Source organism: Calypte anna, chromosome 10 (assembly GCF_003957555.1).
Source record: "Calypte anna isolate BGI_N300 chromosome 10, bCalAnn1_v1.p, whole genome shotgun sequence".
Classification (NCBI taxonomy): domain Eukaryota; kingdom Metazoa; phylum Chordata; class Aves; order Apodiformes; family Trochilidae; genus Calypte; species Calypte anna.
This window is the reverse complement of record NC_044256.1, coordinates 15,156,968-15,181,115: the sequence shown is the minus strand read 5'-3', so window position 1 is coordinate 15,181,115 and position 24,148 is coordinate 15,156,968. Positions and strand designations below refer to the sequence as shown.

The following is a 24,148-nucleotide window of genomic DNA, read 5'->3' as shown; positions in this document are numbered from 1 at the left end:
GAAAAAGCTTCATCTCCCCAAATTAATCACTGCAATACATCATAACCTGTAGCACCATAACTCGTGTGTATGCAGGGAGAAAACCCTGAAGATCACCTGTCGAGGCAGAAGAAGGATTTAGCTGTTATTTATTGCTTAGTGTGACTCATACTTGTGGGAAAGGGCACAACAGCACAGATGGGAATTAAATTCAAATTGCCATCAGTGTAATTTATACCAGGAGAGTTGAATTCAGGCTACTTCCTCTTCTATTTTACCTGTGATTCTTCTGTACAATGTGGAAAAGGGAAGAAAACAGTTTGAAAGATGCATGTCTGTCCAGCCACTTTTCAGGACTCAGATAGGTTTGGTTAGAGGAAAGATGGCTTCATGTCTTGGGCACTCCACACAGATTTCTGTCATGCCACAAATGGCTCAATTAACCTTAGGGAAATCATTTAGTAACTCTTAGGCTTAGTTTCTTAATTGCAAAATAGTTGTAATAACTTCCTCTCTCTACATGTTGGAGATTATGCAGGGGAAATACAAGCATAACTGAAAAGTGATTCTTGTAACCACTGATGGAGCTCAAAAGTTCAACTTTCTGGAATTCAGATTGTCATTGCCAATCCCACTGTTATCTTGAAATTATCCTTGCAAGGGCAGAGCTCCTGGGATTGTGTGAACAACCCAGTGAATCAGATTCCCTAAAACCAGAAAGGCAATGGAAAGAGATCCTGAAACTCTGGAATCTCCATGCAAAGGAGCTGGCAGCTGGGGAGTACAAGGATCCTGTTACCAGGAGGGTAGTCCTCATCACTCCTGATCTGAATCAGCTCCTTCCTGAAGGTACTGAAATGAGAGAAATTCCTCTACTCCCTCCCTAATCCCTGTCTCTTCAACCCAGGTCAGACTTCCAAAAGGATGTAAAGTAGAAAATCCAGCTTTAAATTCCCTGGAAGTGAATTGAATGGAGAAATATGGCTTCTTGCAAGATTTAAGCAGTGAGGCACTCACTATCTTCCTCCTAGCCCCAGGAGGCAGGGACACGGTGTATCCCAGAGCTGCTGTCACCATGTGCCCTGGTGCCTGTCACCAACAGACAGGACTCAAGGCTGTGCCTCTCTGGCAGCTGCCTGCTCTCACAGAGTTGGCTGGCCTCCACTTCTCCTCATCCTGCTTGCAAAAAAACGTTCTTTGGCACAAGGACACCTTCTCTCCTTCATGCCTCTCTAAATCTCAGCTGGAGCATGGCTTTTCTTGTCAGCACGCATATTGTGGGGTTGTGCTGGGCAGCTGCATTTGGCCCCTTCTGAGGATTTAATCTGTCAGCATGTTATTACCCAGCTTCCAGTCTACATCCCGATGCACTGGGATCAAACCTCACCAGGCTCCTCGGGGCTGTTTGACTGCCTGTCCTTTTGGCTGTCATTTTGATAGTCTTGAGATTTAGGAGAGGTGGCCCTGCCCTGTGTGCTGCAGAGCCAGGCACAACAGACTGCAAAAGAGCATGGAAAGCTGCTCTGGAAAAGTGAGGTAGGGATTGCTTGCCAGGATTAGGGCTTTGGGTACATCTCTTGCCAACCTGGCTCACAGCAGTGTCCTTTCACCTGGCTTCTGATGAGTGGGACCAGAGATGATGGGCTTTCCTCTAGCTCCTGCTTTCCCCTTTCCAGGGGAACTGTTGAACCTGGCAGAGCGTGCAGCTCAGCAGAGCCTGAGCTGTGTGGTTCACACATCCTCCTACTGCTGGTACTATCCATCCCCACTTAGCTTTAGAGACCACATCCTGCACCACCCTGCAGGGCTCTGTTTGGGTTTCTCCCTTCAGCCCCAGGTCAGCTGTCAGGCCTTCTGCAAGATGTCTTCTCAGGACTGAGTGAAGTCACCTCCTGGCAGACAGCACTGGTGGCCAAGCAGCTGCCAGAGCAGCACGTACCCAAACCCAGTGTGGGGTGGAAGGGAAGGTGTGATGTGGCAGGAGCTTGGTGAGAGGTTTCCATGCAGTATCTGCCTTCCCACCCCCTTGTGTGGGCTCTGTTTCCAAGCATAATCTGGGACATGAAATCTGTTGCTTGCAATAGGGAAAGGGAAAAAAAAATAATCAGTCTAAATCCTAAAATGTAAATGAGATAGACTTATTTGTGGCCTCACTACAGGAGACAAAGGGACATTCAGGAAATTAAAAAAGTAAGAGACTGAAATCCTGCACAAGGAAATCCTTTTTTTTTCTACTGAGAGAAATAAGTTCTTCAAGACATAAGGCAAACATCAAGGGAACTTCATTCTGGTGCATGATGTTCTGTAACTGTCCATCAAGGAGCTCCTTGAATGTATTTTCTGGTGCCCTCTGCCAAAGAGGGGATCCCAGGCTAGAGGGTTCCTTAGGAACAGTAACAGGAGGGTTGTGAAATGGTTTTCCATTGACCAGCTAAAATGGGACAACTCACATAGAAATGACACCAAAATATAGTGCTGTCATAGCAAAGGACTTCTACTCCCAAGGGGGAAGGGAGAAGTACAGTCTATCACACCCTGAGTAAACCTAAGATAAAATAAGTTCAGGACTTTTGCTAGAAGCAGGAGTCCTGGATGATAGACAGGAAAAAGCAGGTAAGAAATAAGAGTGTGAGAGCAGGTGTCCTCCAGATGACAAGCCTGGGGGGGTTAGCTGGAAAATTTCAAGGTGATAACGAATACTTCAAGGCAGGTCATGGTAGTGACTCTTCAGGGAAAAGAAGATAGACTATCCCAGGTGAAGGAAGGGGCAAGAAGACGATGATCAAAAGTTTTTTATCAAAGTGTAACATCAGAGATACTTGACAAGGAGCCAGGGAATGACCTGCAGATGGTGGCTGTATATCAAAGCTTTCATCTAACCCAGGCTGGCTAGGGAAAAGGACTGCTTTCTGATGGCACTTTAGTGAGGAATGCAAAATCTTCTGTTGTTTGCAAAATCTTTCTGGTTACCCAGAAATAAACAACCAGAGCACTGAAGCCCACAGTGACAAGACTGTAGCAACAGATTGTTGACTGTAGCATCTCATTGACTGTAGCCAACCAGAAGGGGCAAAGCTGACCAGTTCACCTCTTGCTTACATGAGATGGGAGTTAGAAGATTGCAGATATTTCCTGACTGTAAAAAATGGAACTTAACCTTTTACTGTGAAATGAGCAGGATTTTCTCTGGGAAATAATTCCACTTGCCTCCTCTCTTGTTGACAACCAAGAAAATGTTTCTCTCCAAGGGTCCCCAGTCTGTTGCTACATGCTTGGCTTCTGCAGAGACTGCAGGAACTCCCCTGTGGTCTGACAGGGATGGTCAGTCATACAGCTGCTTGAAAATCATAGCATGGCTTTGTGAACACAAATTCATCCCTGAAACTTGTCCACTATAACCCCAGGGGTGCTGCAGTGATGATCCTTCCAGCCTGACAGCCACTCCTGCCCAGCCCATTCGGGGTGCCCGCCTCACCCTGAGAGCCAATCCAAGGAGGCACAGCCCAGGGAGAGGCAGGGAAGCAGGGAACCTTTCCCTGCCTTTCCTTTCTGCTTCCCCCATCTCCTGTGCTCTGCAGGAAAGAAGTGCTGCTCACAGGTCTCTGCAGCAAGGGGTTCCCCTGCATCAGGACATCATGCAGAAAGCTCCCTTGGCTCATGGACTGATTTCTTCTGGTAGAGTGACCTTGGCAGCCAAGCAAAGGCAAAACTGCTGATCCATCCACACAGCACCCTCAGCACCTGCCCCCAGCCACAGATCAGGCCCTTCTCAGAGTCATTTCAACACGAACCTGACAAATTGCCTGGGTGCTGCTACAAGTGGCTGAGGCATCACTGACTTTCTATGTTGGAAGGTGGTGAAACTTCCCTGCCCTTCCTGATTTCTTTCTAGCTCAGTCACTCTGTGTAAATTTATTTTTTTTAACACATTCAATTTAGTTTGTAGGAACTTCCTAGCCCTATCAACTCCTGCTGCTGGTATATTCATCCCTGAGCTCTGGGATGCTGGTGATTTGCTCTGGGTGAGCAATATCTAACAATTCAAAGGATGCTAAAAAGCATTTGTGCTTTACGTGTTGCATGAGACTGTATGAAGAGAGAGATGGAGAATCCTAATCAGTCTCCAGAGCTGATTGACTATGAGAAGGCAAACATCAGAGGGTATTTAATTAGGTTCCTAATTACAGCAGTTGTTAATGGTCATAAAATCACCTAGGTTTGAATCGCAGCACGATGTGAGCTGCAGATTTCAGAGATATGCACTGATCTGCTTAGATAAACATGATTATTTCTTTGGCTTGATTCCAACTGATGCACTATCAATGACTGGAGATTTAACTCTGAGGTATCATTTGTTCTTTCCACAATAAAAGCAATATAAAGAAATCATATAGGCACAGTTGTGAAGTAGTACTTTAAGACTAAAGTAAATTTAAAATAAGAAAGGGGAATATCATTGGAAAGCCCACATTACTTAAAGAAATACAGCCTTGTATCTATTTTCTGCTTCCCTACTAAAAATACAGCTCTGCTGGTAGGAACAGACATTGTTTCTTCCACATGATTCTGACTAAGAGAGCCAAAAAGCCAGGGAATATGCTAGAAACTAGTGGAATAACCTTGAACATGAAAAAATTAGTCTGAAAAGTTTCCTGCTCCTTGCTTGTCTGTTTGTTTCATTCAGGCAGACAAAACAAGGAGAAAGTGTCAAAGTAGTGAAGTTTTATATGAAAAAAAAAGAGATGCTAATAATCTTTCTCTTCACACCCATCAATATTTCTCTTTATAATTTGTCAGGCTTTCCCCAAGGATTCAGAATTCTGCAGTGGGTTCAGTCTTTTTCAGTGAAAAAGGGAACATTTGCTTCCCAAAGTTTGTAATTGTCCAGAACAAATTTTTTTTTTTTTCTTTTGAGAATAAAATGTTTGGATAAATATTCTTTGACCAGAGGAAAGGAGCATATTCTCCAAAGAGAGGTGGAGAGCTTCTCTTTTATATTAATCCATTGGTTTCATTCAACAGTGTAAATGGACTGTCCATACTGTCCAGCTGGACCCAGCTGCATTCAAGAGCAGTGGAGGAGAAAATAGAAGGAAAAAAATGCCCCTAATCTAATGTCAATGCAAGAACAAGAAAAGTGTAAGCTGCATAAGACAATTCAGCTGGGAAACTTCCTCAGAAAGTTTCTGAGTGAAAAAAACCTCACCCTGCCTGCTTCTCAAACAGAGCTGGCTAGAAACCTAGGAGTTTCGATGAGGAGTACAACAAATCCTGATAATCTATTCCCAGTCACATAAAAGGAAAGATCAACTTGGCCAAGTGCTGGGTCATCTACAGCAGATATGAAAGCCTGAAATTCAAATTGAGGCTGAAGTTCAGCCAAAGCTTCTTGACAGCAACATTTCTGAGGCTGGAGGGCAGGATCTCAAGGGGAGAGACAGAAACCTGGAGGTTGCTGAAAATCAAAGACAACTTTCTGGAAGTATCCCAGGAGTGTGAGTCCCTGCCACTGAAAGTACAACTGAGCTAGAAGATGTAGGAAGCCTTGCTTTAACCCCTCTGTGAACAGGAGATGGAAAAACAAAACAAAACAAAAAACCAACAAACATAGAGGAGAGGGTTAGTACTGTTATTTGCTGCCAATTTGCACAGGGTGTGAGAAGCAGCTTGTTTTCTACCTGAATGCAGTGGCAGATAGATTGAGCATCAGGTGGTGGCTACTGTGTGTCCCTGAGAGCTGGCAGGCTCTGAAAGAGCATCCAAATGCCACCCAGCATTACAGGGACAAGGCCAAAGCTGCCCGGGGAGGTAAATCCAGGGAGCTTCATCTGTCTGTGCATTTTTCTTGAGTCATTGTTGCTTTTGCAGTTGAGGAGCCCTTCACTGCAGGCAGCATAGAGTGCAGCAAGCCTCAGGGAGTGTCAAGACTCATGAAATATAGATAGGAGCAAGGCAGGCTCCTGGAGCTGGGTAAATACATGCAGGATAATTGGCTCCATTTTCAGGCATGAAAGGTTTTGCATAAGGATGCAGAAAGGACTCTTCAGTAAACTTTGATATGTTCACTTGGCTCAGCAATCGCTGGCAGAAGAGAAAGAAAAATCCTCTTCTGTGTCCTTTAACTGAGCAGTAACTGAACAGGCAGCTCCATTTTCACCATTTCTCCCTTTTCACTCCACCTTTTTTCCATCACCCACTTAGAAGACTGTTATCTCCAATGTTCTTTAGAAAGAGCCTCTGATGAAAGCAAGACAGAGCATAGACACAATATCCTGATCCAAACCACTTACAACCTCCATAACACCCCAGAAGAAAACATCTGCCTACCTGGAACTGACAGGAAACCAAGAGTCACTGATACACAGATTTTAGCATGGAGACAAGCCAAGAGCTAAATGGGTACTTCTGTAATTAACATTTCCCAACCATTCTTTTGCAGCTGAAGCAACAGGCACACTCACTGGGATGCTCTGAGTTTGTGCAAACCTGGATGGTTTCTCCCTGTGAAATTTCTACAGGCTTTGTGCATGCTGCCTCCCCTTTGCACGAGAGATGTATCCTGAGAGATCTCTGCCTTTAACCATGCATGGCTGGGCATAGCAAGCCTTTGCTTCTGCAACCACAGTAAATGAATTATTTCTAGACACCTCTCAGGAGCCTCTCATGATTAACCTGATTTCCCCTGCTTGGAGCAAGCAAGACTTGCCCTCTGTGGGAAAATGGAACCTGAAAGACCACCCCTTGCAAGGGCAAGACAGTCTAGATATGAGCAAACAGGGCAAGACATGCAAAATGAAGCCACGTAGGAAGGCTCTGCACTGGAATCTCACATAGATTGAATATCATTATGGAATTTCACACTGGAAACATCCGTGGCATCTCCTGCTCAAAGACTCATTTTGAAACAGATCTTGAAAATGATTTTCACTAACAGTGCAGATAAAATTCAGTTGAAACGCTCCCAGCTCCAAGCTGCATTCACAAACAAATCATTAATAATGTTTTGCCAGCATTGTAGATTTGACCACTAATTAGCTCAGCAGCTGCTGCCAGAGTCAATCAGGGAAGCAGCTCCATTATCCCCTGGACCCTGCAGGGTAGGAATCCACCACCTGCCACCACCCAGACCCCTGTGAAGGCAGAACAAGAAGATGCTCCTGCTGCTGCTGCTGTTGAAGGGCCACTGAAGCACCCACCAGCTCCTCAGGGTGGAGGTGGGCAGACCCAAACCCTCCCATTGCTCCCACAGCCATTCCTCCACTGTAGCTTTTCCCATCCAGGAGAGATCCCTGCATGATGGGACACTTCCTCACACTTCAAACTGAAAGAAAGGGGGAATGAAAACAAGGAAGAAGCTGAGCAGCTGAAAGAAAACTAAGTTTGTCTCCTATCATTCATGTGCCACAGCCTTTGTGGGAGTCAGAGAGCTCCTTCTGGTGAGAGCAGCAAGGGTGTGCACATCTCAGCTCCCTCAACCCCCATCCCACAGCCACCTTCACAAAGAATCCAGAGAGGAAACTTAGATCATTCAGCTAATCCTGGGTGAGGAAGATGCACAGGAGATCAACACTCCTGGGAAATGTCTGAAGCATTGGCGTGGGGGACTGTTTTGTAACTTTCTGGTGTTGGCAGACCCTGCATTATTCCCTACTTGAAATAGCACAGACATAATAGACTGTTTTCTTCCTTAGGAGTAGAACACAATTCTGCTGAGCCACATGGTCTCAGATGTTGTAAGCCTGCCAAAATCATAGTATTATTTCATAGCAGGTATGAGGGGAAAAAACAACCCACAATGATGAATTAGATAATTACTATCAGGTCATGTATTTTTACAGTATACAGCTTGGAGATGAAAAATTTGGATGGTTTGTAATAAAATGGCTTATCTAAATCTAGGAGGAATAAAAATCTCTTTCAGAATTTGATTTTAAAATGTCAAAGGAAATATTTTGTTTTGGAAGTCTTCCAGAAGGAACGTTTCCCAGTGCAAAGACAGCTACTTGGGGACAATTTGGAAAAAAAGAATTGAAAATGAACAGCTACATGAGATGCTCTGGAAAACCAAAAAGATGCTGAAATGTTATCACATGTCTTTCACTGTGAAGACACATCCCATTCTCATAACAGCAGTTGTGATTTTTAATTTGATTTTAAATATATTATGGATCAGAACCTCAGGGCCATAGATTAACAGATTAACCCAGATTTGCTCAACTGGGAGTCCATCCATCAGCCCTGTTGTGATTATGTTCTTCTAATCAAATTCAATTACCAATTGTCATGTAACACTATTAAAAACCACTTAGGAACTGAACAATGGGTACTATAAGCTGAACTGATTAATACAATTTTTTTAATCAAGTTTCAATTAGCCTTGAAGGATAATAAAAATGTGAACAGCAAATTCTGCTGCAGGCCTGCCATCTTAGTCTGAACAAGAAAGATAAATATGACCCCTTTTTCCTGACCACTGAAAAAAATTTAGCTGCTAAATTCCTGACTGGGTTTAGCAAATAGTGTCCAGTTCACTTAGGGTGAGTATAAGCAAAGCTTTGTTTATATATTTATTCACAGGCATTTCTGCAGAACTCCTCTCCCATAGGATGCGACCAGCAACCTCTAGAAACATTCAGTAAAATTACAGCAGAATTGACAGAATTTATAGACAAAACCAACCAGAACCCAATTTTCAGTTATGATTCTCTATTAAAACAAATACAGTCGAATGCAAGGATTAAATTCCCTTTGCAGGAAGGATGGAAATGCTGGGTCTGTCTGAACCTCTACATGACCCAGTGGGACCTCTCTTTTCCTCCAGGCTGGGTGGGCTGTCTGCCAGCTGGGTGTCCTGGTAATGATTCTAGACTACCCAGCAGCTATGTAGATTACAGCAATATTAAAACCAAGTGGATAACTGTTCTCTGATTCTCTGGATATTTTTATACCTAATCAGATCAGAGAGATTTTTCCAACGTTTTCCCTGGGTCACAGGACAGAAGATTTTAATGTAAATTTGGGACACTCAATGACAATGAAGGGAACTTTCTTCTTCAGCTCAAATGTGTCTTCTCCAGCTACTCAATGGCTCAGGCAAAGCCTTGCTGCTCTCCCTGCAGTACTCAGCCCACTGACTGAAATCCCTGCATCCTCACTGGGGCTGAATGCAGGAAAGAAGCAACTTTATCCAAACCCATGGGAAGGACAAATCAGTGTTCCTAGTGATTTTGGGACTTCTGTGGGTGAATCCAGTACCCAGGTGTATCCAAAAGCTATGAGGGGTGTTTGGAAATCTCTAGTACCCACTGATAGGAGCATGATGGCTTTTCCCTTTGGTGCTCTGTCAGGAAGTGCCAAGCCATAACATTTAGGAGGCTCCAGACTGTACACAGCTTACAAGCTAGAAAAAGCCCTCTAAGTCCATTCAGAAATGAGAGTGCAACAGTGGTCCTGGCTGGAGATCAGAAACATATATGCTTTTTCTACTTCCACCTGAAGTGTCTTCTTGTCTACATTTGAGATTTGACTGTGCCACTAGTCAGTAAAAGGCCTTCTTCCTCCACCCTGCCTTCTCTTTCTCACTGTTACTTAGCCTGAGGTTTCTGGTCCTTGATTCTCCATGGAGCTCTCCTTCTGTTTCTAAAAATCTTCCCAAACACATTAACTCTTTGAACTCTTCCTCCAATACACTTTTGGCCTCTACCCAAAATGCCAACTCTCCTCCTGCCTCTGCCTAATCCTCTAAGCCACCACAAATCTCTCCTCCCTCTCTGCTCTCTGCATGCATCTCCATCTATCACCATCCTTCCCAGGGTGCCAGGGGTGTGTGGGAGGTGAGCCTGGAGCAGGGCTTCTGTGTGAACAAACCTTAAGTGTTAGTTCCCATTGCTTTTGAGCACCCACCTCAGCCTCTAAACACCACAGGGTCCCTCTGATAATTCAGGTGGCTCCCTACCTTCCTAAGCTCTCCCTCACCTTGGCTCTGAAAAAATAGTCACCCAGACTCACGTCCTCACAGTGCCTTCACATCAAAACCCACAAAGTTATTTTTTTGGCCTGTTTATGGTCAGCCTTATTTAAACAAAGACTAATTGCACCAGCCCAAACTTGTCCTCACATAATTTCATTTTCATCCCGACAAAAGCTTTCAAGCAACAGCAAACCAAAACCTTTCAATATTTAATCAGCTGCATGCCCCAGAACAGCAGGAACTGGCAGCAGCTGCCTGGCGTGGAGGGGGTGAGGAGGGTGGGTGCTCCTGTCCTCTCTCAGCCTCTCTCCTTCCTCTGCACTCACCTCCTTTGCACACTTGCTGCTGTAGAAAGCTTTCAAGCACCATGGCTTTGAAGCACTTTCTTTTTCATTCCTCTCTCCCAGCTTCTCAGTTGCCTTCCAGGTGTAAATCTTACTTTCTGTCCTCCTGACAGCTGGGAAATTGCTGTGCTCAGCATCCTGTAGTTGTAAATCAGCAAGACTTGAGCTCTCTCCCACTCTTTTTTGCTGTTAAAGTACTCAAGGTGTACCTCTTGGCTACAGGCAAGGCTTTGCAGAACTTGCAGTGCATGTGGGGGCTAATTTAGGCTTTTCCTAATCTTTCCTACTTCCCTTAGTGCCTGTCCTGTGTGTGTCAGGGGGATTAAGTGGGTTGAGAGGACATCAACCTTCAGTGGGCTGAAGCTGCAGCTCTTGTAATGTAGACTCTGCTTTTAGACCTTGTGCTTAAAGAGGGTTTGAAATAAAGCAGTAAAAAAGAGCAGAACACTTCAGTGGCACTTCAGAACACTGCGGATCAGTGTCATACCTGGTTTTTCAAAAAAACCTGTCAGAATACCAGGTGCCTTCTGGACCGAGATGGTCTCTGAGCATTTCCTACCAGAGCCCCTGAGTCCTACACCCTCCCAAGCCCCATACAGCTCCCCCAGCAAACCAGCAACACTCTGGTTTCTCCCTCTCCTCCTGCTGGGCACCCTGGGCTGGAGGAGTCTGTGCTGCCAGCACCCATGGGCACCACCCCAGACACAGCAGCAGCAAGGGCAGCATCAGTGGTGTTGTTCTGTGCCTGGGCTCCTAATAATAAAGGATACAGTCTTTCTGGCATTATAAAAAAGGTACTAATAACCAACCTGAAACACCCTTATCTAAACAAAAAAAGAAAAAAGAAAAAAAAAGAAAAAAAAAGGGAAAAAAAAAAAAGAACAAAAAAATTTATAAAAGGACCAAACCCACATTCAATTAGTCATAAATAATACATACAAGATTAATTAAAATCACTCTGTGCTGAACTCCTATCCTCTGGCTCTGAGAATGCAAAAGGCATTCCTCATGTTCCCAAGGGCAGTGCTACATCAGAGCATCACCACAGTCCCTGTAGTGCTAAGGAATGAAGGAATGGCACAGTTCCTCATCCACCCACCTGCCCTGCCAGAAATGGGCTCCATGCTCCTTCCATACTGGTCCCAGCTGGCCCTGGCTCACTGGAGAGGTTCGGCCTCCACAAAGCCTGGCAACTTGGGGTCTGTGTCACAAGCTAAAAGGCTCCTCAGCTCCTCCTGAATGCCAGGGAACCATGACTAATTGGCAACAGTAGTTCCTCATCAGGAGGAGAGACCACAGGGATTTCTCAATCTGGGTCTCTGTATAAATCATTTAACACATCATTTACACACTCTCAGAATTAATGCACACTGGATCCCCGCAATGAGACAGTCCTGCTGAAATACCTGTGAATTTGGGCTGCAAGTGCACATGGTTTGGGGGTGCAGAAGGACAAATGTGCGCCTCAAAAAGTGGCTGTTCCCACTGGTGTCCACTCTGAGCTTCAGGGGAAGTAGGTGAGAGGAATCAGGGTCAGATTTCCTCCCTTGCTGTGGGCTGAAAGCATTTAAGAACTAGTTCCCAGTTGCTACAGGGATTTGCAAAAAGCCCACCCCACCTCAAGCAGCCATGAGGCCAAATCACCCCCACTTTTCCTCCCTCCCACCCATCAGGACAGAGAGCCCTGGAGCCTGCATACAGAGAGCCAAACAGTTACTTTTTGTATTAATTAAATTACATGCCATATCCCTCATTATAGACCATGTACCTGTTATTCTCAGTCCAGAGGAATTCTCTTTTTATTGGATTCCTCAGTCATTATCATGGGAGTATTCAATTGAATTTGACTCCAACCTCATATTCTGGCTGTGCTGATCCCCCTGAGAATGTCCCCCAGAGGAGGATGGTAGCTACAAAACTAGAAGTCACCAGGCTTGTTTGAGAACCATTACTACTTCTAGGACTGCTACATAAATTAGGTTTTTCAAAGAAGCCATCACCACTACCTCTATGAAGGGTTTCTACTGAATGTCAAGGCAGAGGGGAGATATCAGGAGCACCACGCATGACCAGGGAGGGCATGGGTGTGAGCTCAGGTCAGGAACTGAGAAGATTCAATAATTAGAGCAGTTAAAGCTGACAAATCTGCAGCAGCCTGACCACCTGCCATAAAGGGTGAGAGAAATGTCCAATTTCTGCAGACAGGCTTTTCCCTGGAGGGATGTGGTGGGAACAATCCCTGAGACCTGGAGGTGAGCACTTGTGTCTTGTCAGAGACAAGTCCTGGAGCACAGGAGGGTCTAAAACACACACGTTAGGGGCAAGAGCAGATTGGCTCCAACAGCACTTTCTCTATGGTCAAAAAACTCCTACAGGGATTTCACTCAGCCTCTCACACATCACCAAACACCCCGCAGGGATCATCTTCAGGCCAGAACTGGGAAATTCTTTGTCACGTTTTAGGCCTCACCCCCCTCACCCCCACCCTTGCTGGGGGACAGGGAGGAGAAAATCCACCTCAGGGCTTAAGGAGAGGGAGGATTTCATTCCCTAGTAATGCCAACAGGCAGAAAACCAGACAAGTTCACCTTGGGAAGAAAAAAACCCTACCTTAATCTACAAGGAGAAGGAGAAAACATGGCCAGACCTTATTACCTTCCTCCTGGGCCAGGATCGCTTCCCTCCCGCCTCAGGGCACAGAGGACGTCATGGGGTTTCAGGGTCAGTTCCACACACGGCGTTTCTGCTGCTCCTTCCTCCTCAGGGGGAGGAATCCTCCAACTTTTGCCATATTCCAATGTGGTCTCTCATGGGAGAGTCCTTCACCAACCCCTCCAACATGAGTCCCTCCCATGAGGTGCAGTCCCTCAGGAACGGCTCCAGCCCGGGCTGCCCACAGAGTCACTGCTGCTTCAGGCCCAGACACCTCCCATGGATTGGGGTTCTCCATGGCTGCAGAGCCACATTTGCCCCTCTCCATCATCCCGCACAGGCACTGCTTCACATCTGTCCTCCTGGGACACTTCAGGAGCTACAAATCCACGCTTATCCCACCATGGTCCTTCAAGGACTGCTCCCCCATGCTTCACCACAGATCGCAGGAGGACAGCTGCCACCTCGCCATGGGCTGCGGGGAAACATGTGCTCAGGACACCTTTCCCTCTCTTTCTTCACTGACTTTGGTGTCTTTTCTTTGGTATTGCTTTCTCACTTCATCCTCTACTCTGCAGGTCTTTTTTTAGATAATATGTGCAGTTTTGTTTTCTCTTTCTTGAATACTTTACGTGTTTGCATTAATTACTTTACATGCCATATCATAAAACAACATAGACCTGTTATTCTCAGTCCAGAGGAATTCTCCTTCTTTTTATTGGATTCCTCAGTCATTATCATGGGAGTATCCGATTGAATTTGACTCCAACCTCATATTCTGGCTGTGCTGATCCCCCTGAGAATGTCCCCCAGAGGAAGATGGTAGTTACAAAACTGGAAGTCACTGAGCTTGTTTGAGAACCATCACTACTTCTAGGACTGCTACATAAATGAATTTTCTCAAAGAAGCCATCACCACTACCTCTACGAAGGGTTTCTACTGAATGCCAAGGCATTCAATATGCATCCAGCTTCCCATATTGGCTCTTCCCTGGGCCAGGAATGGAAGCAGGGGAATTTCCAACAGCTTCTCACAGGAGCTTCATCCATGGCCTCTCCACTCCCAAAACACCACTGCACTACCCCAAGACACTCTTCATGTTACAATGGTGTCCAGAGCCCAATTGATAGGAAATATCAGGGCTGCCTTGTCGTGAGGACACCCACTCTTCTTGCTCACTGTCACCTTGGAAAGCTGGGAGGCCAGGGAGGCAGCCACTGTGCTGGAAGCATGGTGGGAACCAGAGGTGGAATAAATCCATCCATCACCCAGGGAGGAGTGGATGCATTCCAGCTTCCTCCAAACCCATCTTACACAAGAGCTGCTGTGAATCACAGCAAAACCGTGAGTTTAACTGGAAACACTGAATCACCAAGAACCAGCTGCTGCAGAGTCCGCCAGCATCTCCTGAAGGAGCTTGCCCAGCATCAGGCCTGCCACAGTCCTCAGGACAGAGAGACAAGTCTCTCTCCTAGTCAGGACAACAGTGACCACAAAGCAGAAGGGAGAAGACAGCTCTCAGGTGGCTGTGTCCATGTGTGGGCCACCATGAACAATTTCTTCAGTCAAAAGTACTTAAGGGCTCACATACTATTTCCATTCTTCCCCAGCACCTCCACTGTTGAATATAACCCTTAACTGCCCTGTTCCATTTAAGAGACAGCTGCTTTTTACCATGATTGGGCTATTCCCCTCATTATAGATCCTTCTTATTATAGAAAATGCACACCAGGCATGAGTGACTGTCATATAAGCTGAACAGGACACCCCAAATCTCTGGCACACAGCCTACAGGACCCTCACAGATGTGGGATGTGGGGGCTGCCCTGCTCATGACTTCCCTTAAGAGCTGGGAGAAGAAGACATGGCTAAGTACATCTCAGCACATCCAGCTTTTATTTTTATCTGGGGTAAAGTCAGTATTTACATCCTATCTATATAAGGGTACAGATAGTTTGAAGCTGGTTGGACATAGGGCAGTTCTAGTCTGGAAGCCAGGTTGACCATAATAGTGCTTATTATTTGGAGACAGAAATTTAGGTGATGGGCCAGGACTGCCTCATATTTGAACTTTCAGGTAGAGGTATCTTGAATGTATGCCTGGATTCTATCACCTAGTTATGAAGTTGTCCAGGTCTTGGACTTGAAAAAATAATTAACAGCCCTACTCACTGTCTCCATGTCACTTACAGCTTTGTAGATCTCTATGACATCTGCCTATATTTAAAATCAAAATCTCATTTGTCACATCAAGGTGAGCAGAAAACATCTCAAATAACCTGTAGTCCCTCTACTTTAATGAGGTCACCTTGGACATGAGATAGTCTGTGATGTCTAATCATAAAGATTCTCTAGGATAATGCTAGAAAAAGAGAAAATTTATCCTGAGTAGCCTGAACTTCTTGCATCTCTTGCCCTTGTTTAATTCTCTTTCAGACAAGGTTCTTCCCCCTCTCTTAACCAAACCCCTGTTTCGAATTCAACCAAGACAAGGGAATCTGCAAGGCCACTTTGTTCCCCCCTTTCTCTTCCCCCCAATACCAGTGTGTTCCTACTGACACAAACATGATCACAAAGTCGTGACTACATGGGAAGAACAAACAGGCTGAGCAGATGGGGTGTGCGGGAGGAAACCCTCATTTAAAACACAAATAGATGGTGGTAATTTAGCAGATGTGGAAAGAAAAATCTGGAGAGGCAAGCATGAGGTGACTGGATTCCAATATCAATCAAATAACATGGAAGTTTCCCTGGCAAGGAAAAGCTTCATTTTCTATCTCCTTGATTACCTTGTCTTGAAGAGATAATGATAATGAGGCCAAGTGTCTTCATAGGAATGATCTGGAGTGTTCTCTATTTAGGACCTCTTATGACTCCTTGCCCTTTCAAAATGGGTATTTTCACAAGGGAAATCCATCCTTTATAGCCCAAATGTCCATAAGAAAAGACTACAATTCAGTTTGAAGTCATAACATTCATTAATTCTATACCACATTCAATTCTGTTACCATCCAGAGACTTTAGGATCTGTTCTTCACTTCCCCAACATCCCATCAGCATCTCTCAGGAAATATATTTGAATGTTATAAAAAACTGTACATCTAGCATATTGTAAAATTAATTTGGCCCTAGAATTTCTTCTTGGCAGATGTACCAAAATTATCACAGATGGGTCTGGGGATTTTCTCTTTATAAATATTACAGATTCATTAATTAAACAGGAGAAATTAACCCTTCCAGGCAGCACTGCAGCAGGGACCAGGAAAGCAAAGTGAGTACTGCCCAGCATCTGGGAATCAATGTGGGAGGAAAGTCAAATGCACAGAAACACAAATCTGACAGCAAAAATACTCTGACATCAACATTCCTGCAGGTTTTAGAAGTTAATTCAACAAGAAAAGCAGTTTATAGAAATTTTCTGGTGCTCGGAACTTTTTTTCCAGGAAACATGGAATGAAGAGTTTTCAGCCTTTTGGAATGAACTCCTGTGTTTTGGGTAGAGTCAAGAAAAAAAAAATTCTCTAAAAAGATTTCCTCACAGATACAATCACCAACCTTCCAAAGACAATAAAATTGGCAGCTCCTGCACTGTTTGCCTCTTGCACAACACTGGGATTCAGAGTCACACAAACCCCTTTCCAGTTTCCTCTGTTCAACAGACACGGACTAGGTACAAAAGATTGCCATCCTGAAACACACCTGAAACAAAAATCCAAGCCCAAACTTGGAGCTTAGAGGAAGAAGATATTTTTCCTTAGATTGAATGTAACTGGTGCTTGAAACTTGAAGGTTGCTGTAGAATCAACACAGTAATTAGAGTGTGGCACTCCAAGTGTCACAGTGTCTAACATCAAAGCCTAGGAAATGTATGAGGTTTTAGCTAGTGGAGGTTTCTGTATGAATACATCATGAGAGGGATGTTTTTTTATAAACAAATCATCTCTGCAGTGTTCTGCAGGACTAATTTTTAACTCAACCTGCCATAAATAAAACCACAAGGAGTTTGTTTTGGCATCCTTAAACCAAATTTTGCACCAGTTTTTGGGTGGAACAGAGGTCTGTCACGAAGGTCACAGCTTTCTACCTGTGAAAATTACCAGATCTTCACCATTGTGCTTTTTCTTTGGTTTTGGTTTGGTTTGGTTTGGTTTTTTGTTTTGGTTTGAGTTGGGGTTTTTTGGGTTTGTTTTGCTGTTTTGTTTTTGGTTTTGTGGGTTTGGTTTTGGTCTGGTTTTTGCCAACAGAGGTATGTTATGTCAGACCTTTGCAGATTCAATACATCCAGATTGCAAAGGCTGCCCTTAGGTTTATTATTCCCTGATCCTCTTTATACAAGGGATGTAAATTCATCCCTAGTGTAAGAGCTTTGCTATCACTCAACTTAGAAGCAGGACACGCATTCTGAGAGTCCTGTCAGATAAACCAACTCCCAGACCTCTCAGTTAGAGTAACCCAAAGTAGTGGACAACAGACAGCTCACAATCCCAGCAGTGTGCACTTCACCTGGACTCTTCCTTCCAAACATCTTTATCTGCACAGCAGACTTTATCTTACAGCAGCTGCTCTCAGTATCTTGGGGGGGTGGGGAGGTTGGGGGTGGTGGTTTCTGGGGAAAATGCAGTTAGACTTTATGCTAGAGACAGTTTATCAGCTAGAAAAGCTGGCAGGCATTATGAACCAACTTAGGGGCAAAAATTCATGAACAACCTTACAAAAGTACTGCAGTAAAGAGCATAAAACAGGAAAGGCTGCATTCAGGTAGCTGCTCGCCTAGGACTACCCTGTGGAGAGCACTGTTGGTGCTTGGCTCTGAGCTCCAAACGTGCCCCAAACCAAGCTGGAAATCAGGTAGGAAAAAAAAAATCGAGTGGGCAATGAAACTCCATGCAAGTGAAAGCTGCTCTGAGTGCCTAGGCATACTCAGTGTCTCATCTGCTCAGCTCTCAGCCTCTCACTAATAGTAATTAAATTGCTTTGGTGAGCACTGACCCCTGAAAAAGCTTCAATACAAACCAAATGGCTTCACTGTTTTCTTCTGTCTCTATTTTAGCTCCCCTCCCTTTTCTTTTTACCCTGTTAAGCCTTATTACTTTTGCATCTGGACTGATTGTCCACACAGGGACCAAAAACAAAATCATCTCTTACCAGAACTAGGAAATACTTCATCACAGCCATTCACCAGCCATTTCCCCTCTTTCTAGCCCGTGGAGCTGCTCCTGAAAGGGTCCCCCCTTTCTGTTAGGATGTCACAAGCTGGAGATTAGAAGTAAGTGCTTTGCAAGCCAAGCTGATCATCCTGCTGTGATCACATCCAGGTACTGAAGCAGAAGCAATGGAAAAGTCCACCGGGCAGGAGAAAGCAGGCACAGGCAACCACCCCCGCCCCCTCCAGCCCCCCCGAAGCCACAGAGCAATGGGAGAAGAGAGAGGCTGGAGGCAGGAGGGAGAGCAGATGGGAGGGGGGTGGCTTGGGAGAACCAGGCAGCGAGAGATGTTAAAGTGACAGATGTGTTGACTTTAAGTTAAACAGGAAATTGAGGATGTTTGACACAGGGAGGAAAGACACACTAGGTCATGGTGAAGGCAGAGACTTTCTCCTGTCTCTCCTTTCTTTGCTCTCCATCTCTTCCATCCAGATTTCTGGCTCTAAGCTGACACAGAACCAAGCTTAGTTTGCACTGACTCTGCCTGCATGTGAAGACAAGGCAGGAGCTTCAGGGCCAGTTGAGGTATTTCCCCTACCAGCAGTGTTACCTGACTGGTCATTTATTCCCTGTTCAACTCAGACCCCCCTGAAGTTATTTAAATTGCAATTTTGGAAGATGAAAAGACTAGCAGTGAGCATGCTGAACAGCAGGAACAGGATTTCAATTTGTCCCAGTTCTGGGCAGAGGAAAATACAATAGGGTCGAAATCTTGATTTATGCAATGTAGGGTAAGCAGTAGAGAGAGTAGAATAAATTGATTTTAACACAGGAAAAATAATGTGCCTTGTGCACTTGACTTTTTCATTAATAAACAATCTTCTCAGCAGTTCAGACAAGGGTAACCAGGACAAGTCTTGAGGATGGCATGTCTGCTATGGGAGTCCAGGGGGTTGGCCTCCAGAAGGATGCAACTCCATGACAAGGTGACAAGAACTCCAGGCAGCAATAAAATGTGAAAAGAATTGGGGAAATAAAAACCCTGTACACATTTCTTAAGTAAAGACTGGAAAGCAGAGTGAAGGAGGATAAACCATACAAGTTATGAGACAGATCCCAGTGATTAGGAGAGGAAAAAGAGTGATCACACCACAAACCCAGGTACAAATAAGTGATGCCAGCTACCTTGGCCTCCCAGACAAAGACTATGTTCTTGCCTCAAAAGAAGACCCTGCCCTCCCTTTTTCTGCTGCTTCTTGCACTCAGGGGAAGATCCCCTTGGGCATCCTTGCAGAGCATGCCTCCCACGGTACAGCTGAGCCATTTTAATTCTTCTCTCAAACAAAACTTTTTCCAAGGACCCATATTTAGGAATGTCAAGAATGTCATATACAAGTACCCAGGTAAGATAAGTGACAGGACTCCTTTTTTCTACCAGCTATGCACTAGATAAAGGACAGACATGTGCCTTCACTGGTTCCATAACTGAGTGATACTCAGGTTTTGGTGCCATCCAGCCTGCCTTCCTGCTCACATCCCCTTCCCCCCCAAACACCCTTGCTGTCCCTGAGCTGTATTATTGGCCTCTTTTCAACATTTTAATGGAGCACTGACAGTGATCCATTCGCACTCCAAATAGATGAACCTGACTTAGATCCTGAGAATTGCATTTGCAGAGCCAGCCCAAGCAGGTGGGCTTGGACCAACTTCTCAGACTTATGGACAACACTTCCAAAATCATCCCTTTTTCTGCTTAGAGAAACAGCTTGAAAAAAGTCTGGTGAGGACGTTACACTTTAGAAAACTGCTTTGGGACTCTCATCCCTCCTCTTCCTACCTGCTGCCATGCTCTCTCATCCCTGCGATTATTTATAAAGCTCTGTGTTCCTTCCTAATCAGGAAGCCATAATGTTCCCTTTCGCCTCTCACGTCACTCGTGTGTCACTCTGTGTCTGGGCCCGTGGTGACCTCGCGGAGGGCTTGGCAAGGCTGGCAGCAGCCAAGTGAGTCATCAGCAACCTGCCCATAGCTCCCTCCCTCGCCCCCTCCCAACCTGCCTGCAGCAGGGGAGGCTGGGGGGAGGCTAAAGCAGGTCTAATCCCCAGGCTGGATAATTCAGGGAAAGAGGATTACCCATTCTGTGCAGAGCCCTCACTTAAATATAGAGCAGCCTTCCCCTTGCGTTGTAGCTTGCATGGCACGGAGCAGTTTTTCCCAAAAACTGCTTCTCCCATGCCATCTTAAGGATTAACTCTGCTCTCCCTCAAATTCAGGGCAGCCCATGGAGTTAGGGTCCAATAAAAGTGAAGTTAGCGACATTGCAGCAGACTCATCCCCAGAAGAGTATTTGCTCCCTAATAAATGCCAGAGTCCTTCAGTGGGCTCAGGGCATACTCTGTCCTACTGTGTATTTGGAATGCCATGTCCCAGTCCTGAACTACAGAGAAAGGCAGTGGGAGGGTAGAAGGGTCAATGCTAAACTCAGATAATCCCACAGCAGGTAACAGCAGCCTGGGGATGGGGACCTTGCTCTGCCTTGGCTCAGGGCTCTCCTGGCTGGTCACCAGGAGCAAAGTTGTCCTTGCTGCTGGGGAGGGTGAGTACTTGCCAGAGAGATGCAAGCAAAAAGCAACAGATAATGTGTTAACTTCCCTGCTCGCCCTCACAGGAAGAGAGAGAAAGTTGAGAACTCTGGAAAGTACCCCTGATGATTTGGCAGCTTCCAGGCAAACCACACGTCTCCACCCTTCTCTTTTTTTCCAACTTGTGTCATCTTTCCCTTTGCCCCAGATAGTGACAGGTTCCCCTTTACTACAGTGTCTTTTTTTTTTTTTTTTTTTTTTTTTTTGGTGTTTAAAGTCTGTATGAGACTTTAATTCAGCATAACATTAAAGCATTCATTAACATGGGAGTAATTCCATAATCTTTTTCAGAAGAGAATGATTTCAGAGGTTCAGCTTATGATCTGGAAAATCAATTTGCCGACTTGATAGCGCAGGAAGAGGATTTTCAAGGATGATTTTAGCTTTCACAGCAGGACTGTTAGAAATGCCAGGATTTTGTGGCCAGGAAAAAGCTACCCACAACATCTCTGAGCAGAGGAGGGAGGACCTGGGGGCTGGCACTCAGGTCAGGCAAGGTATGGAGCCAGGCTCATGCTGCATCAAGTTCTGGCTGTGCCTCAAAACCCAGACCTGCCTCACCAAGCTTTGTCCATCAGTGTGCTGTCAGAGCAGGACAGGATCACCATGGATTATGGGGGATTTTTCTGCCTTTTTCACCTCTCCTATTTCATTTCACCAAAAGCTCAGAGGCTATTAAACACCAGAAAGGGATGCACCTTCAGCATCCTTTCTTTTCCCTGCAGCTATGGGCTGGATCAATTCCTGTTTCAAAACTAATCTCACTCATCCCCTGTCCCTAGTACCAAGTCACATGCTTTCACTCATCCTGGGATTTTTCACGTTCATTGCACTTCCAAATCTGGTGACCACCCAGGGGTGGTCAATCCAGCACTAATGAGTAATCAGTACCTGGCTAAGGGAGAAATTAACCCTTTTACTCTCTCTTTTCCAAAATGATGGAAAGAAAAGATAGAAAAGAAAGAAAGAAAATTGTAACACCTGGGATCCAAAGGGATCACAAACCAGCAATTTCCATGCCATGTCAGACACATGACTTACTCTCATCCAATTTGACATCTGACAGTGCTCCCCATGGCAGGAGAGCCCTTTAATCTCTGGTATGTTCTTACAAGTACCCAAATGAAACACAGCAAGGGTTCCCCTCAGCACACAGCACTGCACTGCTTCTCACCTGCACATTATGAACATCAATTTATTACTCTTCTTGTTTTGTCTTTTGTTTGTTTGTTGCTTTGTTTTGTTTTGTTTTTTCTTCCCTGAAGTGAGCTCATCCCTGACTAGTAATGTCCTTGTGGAGCCAATTCCCACCCATCATTTTTAATGGGAGCTTGGCTTTATAGATGATTACTGCAGCTTGGCACGTGCAGTGAAAATTTCTCTTAAACAACACACCCATCCTCTAAAAGAAAAACAGTTCCTGCAGAGGTGTATGTCTGCATGTGCTCTAGGATGGGAACTCCTCACCACAGAACTGGCTTCCTGGGACGGGCACCGTGCAGAGATCCCTTTCCCAACCCCTAAAATCATCACTTTCTCTCTACTGCTTCATATAATCCTTCTTAACAGGGGTGGCTAACTGCAGTTTTTAGTTTTAACTGTGTTTAAGCTCTCCTGGAGACTGGGGAGGATAATGAGGGGAGGACAATTAAAATGGGTGCTGGCAGTGCCATAACCATTGGGCTAAACGGGGCTGGTGGCTTGAGGGGTGTCCCAGCACACCCACTCCCACTCCCAAGGTGCCACCACCCACTCAGCCACTCACAGCTGACACGGCAACCACTTTCCCCATGCAAACCCCTTGTCCTTGTCCCCCAAGCCCACCGGGACCCGGCCACACACTGGGGGCTCTCCCTTAGGAACTGCTTCGGAACTGCTGGAACTCTCAGGCGCAGCAGCTCCCCCGCTCTCTGCAGGGAGCAAGGGCAGTCTGAAGGGGCTGATTTAAATCGCTGCTTTCCTCCCGGCTGCTCTTACCCCTCCAATTTCCTTAAGCTAAAGCTGTCCCTGAGACTTGCCCCCGACTCATCCCAACTCAGAGACCAACTCCGCGGTCTTGAGCATCCTCGCTTTTCAGCGGCATCTTTCGCCTTAGTTTTTTTTTTGTTTGTTTGTTTGTTTGTTTTTTCTTGCGGAGGGCTTTCCCCTGCTCTTACAGCTACCTCCCCAGCACCCAGACCCCACGAGCTGTCAGCTCCCCGCTTGCTGCCCCTCTCCCATTTTCTATAAAAGCGATAGAGCGACGGGTTCTTACCTCGGGCACCCCAAGGTGCGGGCGGTGCTGCGGCGCAGGGAGGGGTGGGGCTCAGCCGGGCTCTGCGCTGGCATCTCCTCTAGCAGCGATGCGGTCCTGCCCAGCGCCGCATCCCACTGGTTCGCCCAGGGGATCCCAGCCCAGGAGGAAGCCCAGGGCTGCCCGTCCTACCTCTATCCCTGCCTCTCCCACCCTGGCTGCAAAGCCAGGAGAGAGGGAGCGTGCGGAGGCAGCTAAGGAGCTGCACGGCAGGGAAAGGGGGGGAGAGAGAGAGGGAGGAGAAGCTTGTGTAATTTCATCACTGTAATAAAATCCAGCCCAGTCCCTTAACGTTGCAGCTCTCCAGCAGAGTTCTTCATTACATACAGAATCTTTTTTTTTCCATTTTTTTTTCAATTTTTTTTTTAATTGCTATTGTACAGGACTGTTTTTAGCTAGGGACAGAAGGGAATCCTAGATAGTAAAAGGGAATTCCAGCATGGCTGGGTATTATGCTGGCACCCTTCATCCCTCCACTTTATATATTAGATGACTGCTACACTCAAGACCCCTCTCCCTGGCATGTCTGAAGAGCAAGGCCAGGGAAGGTGCCATGTTTTTAGGATAATCCTGCTGTGGGACAAACCTGTTTGGTTTAAAATCCCCTTGTGCTTATAATATGTGAGTGTAGTGCCAGAAGAACAACAGCAGGAAAAATCCTACTGTCTATGCAATTTTGTACTTACAAGAGACCATGTGGACAGACCACTGTGGAACATAGTCCAGCATGGAAACCCATCCTCAATCATTTTATATTATTAAAAGAGATAACCAGGTTACACAAGGAGGTGTCTTACTGATGAATAAAGCACACAGCTCCTAACTACTGAAAGAACATTGTCAGTGCACACAGGGGGGAAAATCCACACCCTGTGACATCTCTCCATGCAGAGATGCCAAAACTTGTCCACATAACAGGGGCAATAAAGATTCTGTCTGGCAGGTTTCCATTGCTGCTTCTGATAACCTAAAACTGAATCGCAGCATGGAGCCACAGGCTTATCAGAAAAGAAGCAGGGATGGATTTACAGGGCAGCATGAATCTCCTGCATTTGCCAAAAGGATAGAGCAAAGAAGTGGAACTGAAAGTCCAGCTACTATTCCTGGCTCTGTTAGAAGGTGA

The 24,148-nt window shown here is 45.6% G+C and overlaps 1 protein-coding gene across 2 annotated transcripts in view; it reads right to left on the bottom strand.

Moving 5' to 3' along the window:
* The window catches only part of SV2B (synaptic vesicle glycoprotein 2B), a 63,931-nt gene extending 40,642 nt beyond the window's left edge, over positions 1-23,289 (bottom strand). Inside the window, exon 1 of one of the 2 annotated variants that reach the window (XM_008495764.2) lies at positions 22,987-23,289. The gene's annotated coding sequence lies outside the window, so the exon portion shown is untranslated. Of the gene's footprint in view, positions 1-18,091; positions 18,317-22,986 lie in introns of those variants that run through there. The other variant, XM_030457359.1, reaches the window with a different exon arrangement.
* Between the last annotated feature and the right edge of the window lie 859 nt (positions 23,290-24,148).